At 37.4% G+C, this 6,677-nt stretch overlaps 1 long non-coding RNA gene across 1 annotated transcript in view; it reads right to left on the bottom strand.

Moving 5' to 3' along the window:
- Positions 1–408: 408 nt before the first annotated feature.
- The window catches only part of LOC310922902, a 44,347-nt gene continuing 38,078 nt past the window's right edge, over positions 409–6,677 (bottom strand). Inside the window, exon 3 of the long non-coding RNA XR_014592513.1 lies at positions 409–684. This is a non-coding gene — a long non-coding RNA (uncharacterized lncRNA). The remainder of the gene's footprint in view (positions 685–6,677) is intronic.

The following is a 6,677-nucleotide window of genomic DNA, read 5'->3' as shown; positions in this document are numbered from 1 at the left end:
TGAGGATCCTCTGACAGTATGTATCCCCACCACAAAGTCTGTGGTGACTGGTTGGGTGAGAGACCCACAAAGAAACAAAACCCCAAAATATACTGGAGTCTACTCTGCTCCAAACTTCCAACCTAACTGCAGGCACGAGCATCCTATGAGTTTCATCTCATCTTCTCTATTTTAAAAGTCAAATTGGAAATATCTATTCATAAATAATAGTGGGAGAGGTGAGAAAAACCCAAACCCAACTAAACCAAAAAACAAACAAACAAAGAAACCCCACAAAAAAACAAAACAAAAAAAAGGCCCGGCAAAAACAGACAAAAAACTCACCAGAGAAGCCTCAAAAGTAAAGCTTTGTATTTCAGCACACTTTTCCATTTTAAAGATAAATGATATCCAATGAGATTTCATTTAGATGACATATTAATTTTCTTTTTGTGTTTAGGCATACCAAGCTATCTTGCTGTTTATCTGAAGCTTATTTCATGTCTGAACTATGCACAAAATGAAGGTGGCATCTCCTTTGATCAGTCTTGTTTCACTGCCTTGATGGTTTCACTCTCACTTTCAATCACAGGTGGACTTTCAGGGGTGATTTTGGGAGCCAGATGTTTTGAAACTCTTCCATGCTCAGATGTATTGAAGCCGTCACTTGTGGTTCTTCTTTTCACAGAAGGAGAATTCCACTGCCTGGAGCAAATAAATATGTTAAAATACAGAATTGCAAGATTAAAAATTTACAGACATATCAATAAGGAGAAAATTCCACTTTGTTTTCTCCCAGAAAGTAATGTAGGTAATCTGCTTAAGTGAGGGGTGCCTGCTCCCTAACATTGCACAGAGCCTAGCACATTCCAGCATGTTCACAGCACATTGAAAAATGCATATTGGTGTGAAATGTGGCACCTTATGGTTGGTTGTTCTTCATTTTTTTTTCTGTTTATGCATTCTAGGAAGGTACAAGTGAGTACATTTAAAATATTGACTTTCTAGTTGCAATCTGTAGTGAGTTCTGCTGGAGAATGGAAAACTATCTGCAAAAAAACAAATTACCACTGTTTATAGTCCTTTATACAAATAGTAGAAAACTGTTCTCATTATGTCTATTTATGTTTTATCGCAAGTATCTTGTTTGTGCTCATCAGAAAGATGACTGTATTGTTATCTTGCCTTTTAAATCAAATTCTCTCTTGTAAACTATCATATTGGAAGGCTATAAGGACAAATGATCATAAGGGAAGTTTTAAAGTTAGTAAAATTACTATAATTTATCTCAAAATTATATTTGCAATTGTCCCAACCAAATCTCTATCAATCTAATGATGCTGTATTCAACAAGAGCAGAAAATGCTCTTTAATATTGAACCATAACATCATTGCTGCAATAATTTTGTTTTCTTGATTTAATTCCTCAGGATGGTATTTCCCTTATGGTATTAATTGTATTTTAAACTCCCATTTTATACCACCAGAGGGCAATATGATAAGGTCGATTTTACAATGTATATTAGGAAAAAAATGTGAGCTCAAAAACTGTCTTCTGTACTAAAACCATTTAACTAAACTTAAAATGCATTACCTCATTTATTCAACTTTTTCACCATTTAAATTTTCAAAGAAAGGGAGAAACTGTGTTGTACATTGATGTACAAAAGGAAAAAATACAAAGATAAAACCAGAATATGTGAAGGAAGGCATTCTTTTCAGAAGAAAATGACAAAAATAGCACAGAGCATCAATAACATTCCTGTCGTTCCAACTCGTTGAATTTGTACTCTCAGGTAGGTGGAAAATTTAGGATCTAGAAGGAGAAAGAACTATGGTCTTTTGGTACCTTTTCAGGTGGAGAATGGTGTTTAATTAACTGTAACTCAGGACAAACCAGTTAATTCTGAACATCTGTTAATAATTTACAGTCAGGTATGACAGTATCATATCAAATCCCAGCAGACATATGTTTACTATGCTGGTAAGAATTTTATGTACAGCATCTCTTTATATCATGTATATAAGTACTGTCTTACAGAAGAAACCTGAAGCTGCATTTATTGAAGAACTGACAATTTAATTAGCTGAAGAAGGTTGATGTGTAATTGATCAGAATGGAGGGAGAGAGAACTACAGGGTACATAATAGCTAAAAAAAGAGTGGGCAATTTCAGAGATTATATTTATTCTTACAAAATTAAGGCTGGACTCTTCATTTCATGTCATTTTCCTTCAAAGTAATTTGCCATTTTTTAAAAGATTTTTTAAAAAAACTCGGAGGTGAGTTATAAAGAAATGCTATTTGAAGGCTAATTTGTAAAAGGATGATTTTAAAGACAACATTTCCATAATCCAGAAAATAGCATTTTATGCAAAGCCAGTATCTAGACAGTTTTGATATTCACTTAAAATCATCCAGGCCAAAGGAGGAACAGAAGAGATTTACCCCAATATCCATGACAGTAGCAAGTTGTCAGCTTCTTACATTGAAATCACAGGGATACCAGGGGTTATGACCAAAACCCCCATGCTGGAATTCTTCAAATTTTGAAACTATTCAGTTCCAAAAGGAACTGACTTCTTTCTCACATATGAAAACTATTACAGTAATTACACTCTCCCTGGTTTCAGTATGGTAACATTTATACTTATATAATTAAGAAGGCACAAAGGCCTGCTGGCATCCCTCACTGACACTTAGGAAGTCATTGCTTGTGTGCATGCAGTATAAAATGAACAACACAAGATACAGGAATAGTATGTTATTAGAGAGGATGGAAGACACATCCCATCCACAGATCTGCAGGGCTCCCAAAGGCAGGTAACATTAACTAAGATTTTATGAACATCAGATATAGTAAGTGCTTTTTTTTTGTACAGACAGACAGGATTCTCTAGAAAATGGCTTGTCAGTCAAAAGGAAGACAGATAATGAGTGCAAGCTTTGTGCAGTGGAAATATGCTTACCAGGGAGAATCAAAAGAGAAATAACTGGAAAGACAACAGAATTGCAGCAGTGCGGATACTTTGCTTTTAGATGCTACCTTCCATCTAAGAAAACTATTTCTCAAAAGGAGGGAAACTGCCTGAGAAAATGAAGGGGTAGAATCTAATTTAGCTAAGGACATACTGTGGAAAAAAAAGTTCCACTAGGACAAGAAGTCACATCTGCTACCCCCTGTTCTGCTCCCCAAACAATGTTTACTACTTACCTTGTTAAAAGCACTGTTTTCAAGTGGTACTGGACCTTTCACAAAGAGTAATCTGAAACTCTATTCTGCAAAAGCTAAATTCACATCCATCAGGAAGTTCTGCTTGTAATTACTTGTAATATGTGCTCACCATTAGTTATAGTATGTATAATGCATATATTCCAGTCAATTCTGGGGGTAGCACAGGTCCATTGAGCTTCTAGATTGGTCACTGCCTGAGCTCCAGCAGATGTGGCAGAGCTTGCACACAGTACCTCATTCAAGCAAGCCTTGCAAGCAGTCTGCAATGTCATGTCTGGAGTACACATCTGTCTCTGAGCAGTTAAATGCAGCACCAAAAACAACTGAGACACCACATACTTGCTGAGATTCAAAGGTGAATCTGACTTATATTCTGGTGTCCAGGCTCCTTTTGGATTTCAATTCCATTCAGCAAATTTCAGTGGCCATGAAAGAGCATGTGACAAGGAGGGGAATAAAGATGAAAGTGATTTACAAACACAGCTCTAGCTGGAATTCCACCACTTTTTGATGCTTGAGTACTTAGGCCAGTGTCAGAGCTGAGATAAATCTTCAGGACACACTTTGATGAGAAACTACTGACATTTCTCACCTTTAACCATCTGGCACCCGTTAGTCAGGGTTTAACCAGTAATGCAGTGGGACTTGCAGCAGCTAATTCCTTTGTCCCAAACAAAGCACACTATTTAGGATAATTCTCAAATGCAAACCACGAATTCAATGGCGATACACAGAGTGGTTTTGAATGGTCAGAATTGTCCTCAATGATGCTTAAAGTGAGCACTGAAGGCCAAAAATGCACTGAAGCATTATGTTTTGATTTCTTTCATGTTAGAATGTTGGCAATGCTCTTTCACCTCTGGGGTGCAGTATTGTACAGTTAAAGTAAATTTGAATCCTCCTTACAACTCAATAGAGCACAACTTCCACGTGTCTTCCATGCATTGTTGATTTTTGTAAGATTTAGTTTGCCAGAACCTGCTTTTAATTATTTTTTAAGCCTGCTTTTAATTATTTTTTAAGTCTGTTTGAATTATTTTTTAAATCTGTCCATTTTCTTACTTGAAGCACTCAATGTTCTTGAGGTGTATCTTAGGTCTCCTATAGCCTGGTCACCTAGGGCCAAATAAAGACACACATTAATTCATAAAAGGGGTTTAGACCTTGCATAATTGCCTATTCTTACCACATAAATAGCTCATCACCAGAATTGGAAAGGTTCAGGATTTTGCTAGCTGTAAATATGGCCACAATCCTGTCACACTCAAGCACAGTTCTTCCCACAGGTGAGCCTTGCAGTAGTTAGAGCTCAAGTCACATCACCAGTATGAAGAGAGGACAGTGCCACCAAGACAGGTTATATGTCAGTGACAGAAAAAATTGTGGGATTAGCAGGAAAGGAAAATTAGCTAAAATTAACAGTCAAATACAACAACACTGTGTATTTATAACTCCAAATTTAGCAGTCTCCCAAGTAGTGAATCAAATGTCACCTAAACTGTGCTGACTTGAGCAAAGTTGTGCATGTCCCACAACAGTTAATACAACTAGTAGCTCAAGCTTGAGTTTAGGTAACCCTCTGGACTACGCTTCAGAGAACAATTAAGTAAAATTACAAAAAATACACTAGGACTACAAACAGCATGACCAGGAATACATAGGATTTGAACTGCTTTTTCACTTAGGAACTTAATTCTTTCTAATACTTATGTTTAATTCTGAAATCCCGTTTTTATAACAAATAAATTAATCAGTCTTGAACTAGGAGGCCTTGCCAGCTTCTTCTGTTCAAAACTAGTATTTTAAATCTACAAAAATACTCTATTTGCAGCTGTAAATGATGAGTTATCTCAGATTTTAACTCCTTTGCTTGAAATACCAGCTGGTGTTTAAGGCCCTTGATGTTGTTTACCCCTCCTGATATATTGTCACAGTCTTGACAGAATCACCACGTGTCTCAAGGGACAGACCCTAAAGGACATTTGAGTAAGCACCTAAGAACTGCATTTCTAAGGCTCTCCCATGACATCAGTTTAACTTCCACAACCTGATGACACCTATTTCTTCTTAAATCACTCTTTCAGTCCCAGCCTTAGAACTTCATGCTGCAGAGTTTTATTCTGGTATTTGTGACTGAAAAAGGAAAAGCAATGATACTTAGTGACCTCTAAGCAAAGACATCTTCCTGTGGAATCTCTCACTTAGGCCTGCACTGTAGACTTTTTTCAGCACTTTGCATAAACAAAAGAGTGGAAGAATGAAACAATGATCCAGTTCATACTTTTTCTTTTGAAACTACATGTTTTCTGTCTTAATCTGTTTTACAAATTAGCTTTCAGATTTGCAGAGCAAAAAATCTATTTGTTACTTTTCATACAACAGCAGCAAGCCTTGATATCTATTATCTCATATAACACATAAAAATTTTAATGAGAAACTTCTAGGCTAAATGGAACCCCAGATTATATGTTTTATAAAACCTAATAGCACAAGATCTACCAGCATGTTTTAAATTTTCTTTTTTTATTTCAAATGGAATAACAGTGTGTTAAGAAGAAAAACAATCTCTCCAGGGTTTGCAACCCATGCACTGAGTATTTTTAAAGTACCTTTTAAAGTTAAACTAAATCCAAAACAAGGGTAGCAAAACATAAAACCTTTCAGTTTGGGGTTTGTTAAATGACATAGTTAAAGGATTTTTTTGCACCTTTAAAATTTCATTTGTGGCTAGCATAAAAAGTTAGTCAGTGTCAATAGAACTGAAAGCTACAAGAGTAGATGTGACCAATATAGCAAGTCTTTTCACTAGTCTGGCGTAAGGCGGACAGGAAATTCCTACTTAGAATACTTGCTTCATTCTCCCTGTTATTTTAGTGTTTTCTCAGCTTAGCTCTTAATTAATCCTTAGACAAACTCATCTTGAATAAGGGCCTCAGGCTGTGGCACAGAGGTAAACACAGTAATGAGTGCAGTGGTTCGGCTTTCCAATGGTGCAGCTCCGGCCAGCCCTGCCGCCACTACATCCAGGGGCCACTTTGCCAGAGGCGTGGGCAAACTCGACCACGGTGCGGATAGTGCGCAGAATAGAAAGGCGGGACTCTCAGGGTGTGCAACCAAGGGGATGCGTGGTCCCAAGGCAGCGCTCCGAGGAGAGACGCTGGCCTTGAAATGGCACGGCTTTTTATTGAGTGGGTTACAGGGGTGGGATTGCGTGGGACCAATTACAACCTTCAACCAAGGTATAATGAGGGGATGCAGAACTTTTGAACCAATAATAAGTAACTTGGGGAGGAGGAATACATGATGAGGGGGTGGGGAAGTTATATAACTTAAAGATTGACACTTAACAGAAAGGTGGTAAACAACTATTATGGGATAGGGTTACCAGGACAACCAAGGTTTTGGCGGGAAAGTCTGGGGGAAAGAGAGAAGGGGAGAAGGAGAAGGAAGGAGAGAAGGAGAG

The sequence above is a fragment of the Zosterops lateralis genome (assembly GCF_965231275.1).
Source record: "Zosterops lateralis genome assembly, chromosome: Z".
Taxonomy (NCBI): domain Eukaryota; kingdom Metazoa; phylum Chordata; class Aves; order Passeriformes; family Zosteropidae; genus Zosterops; species Zosterops lateralis.
The sequence above is the reverse complement of the archived record's forward strand: the minus strand, read 5'-3'. Positions and strand labels throughout refer to the sequence as shown.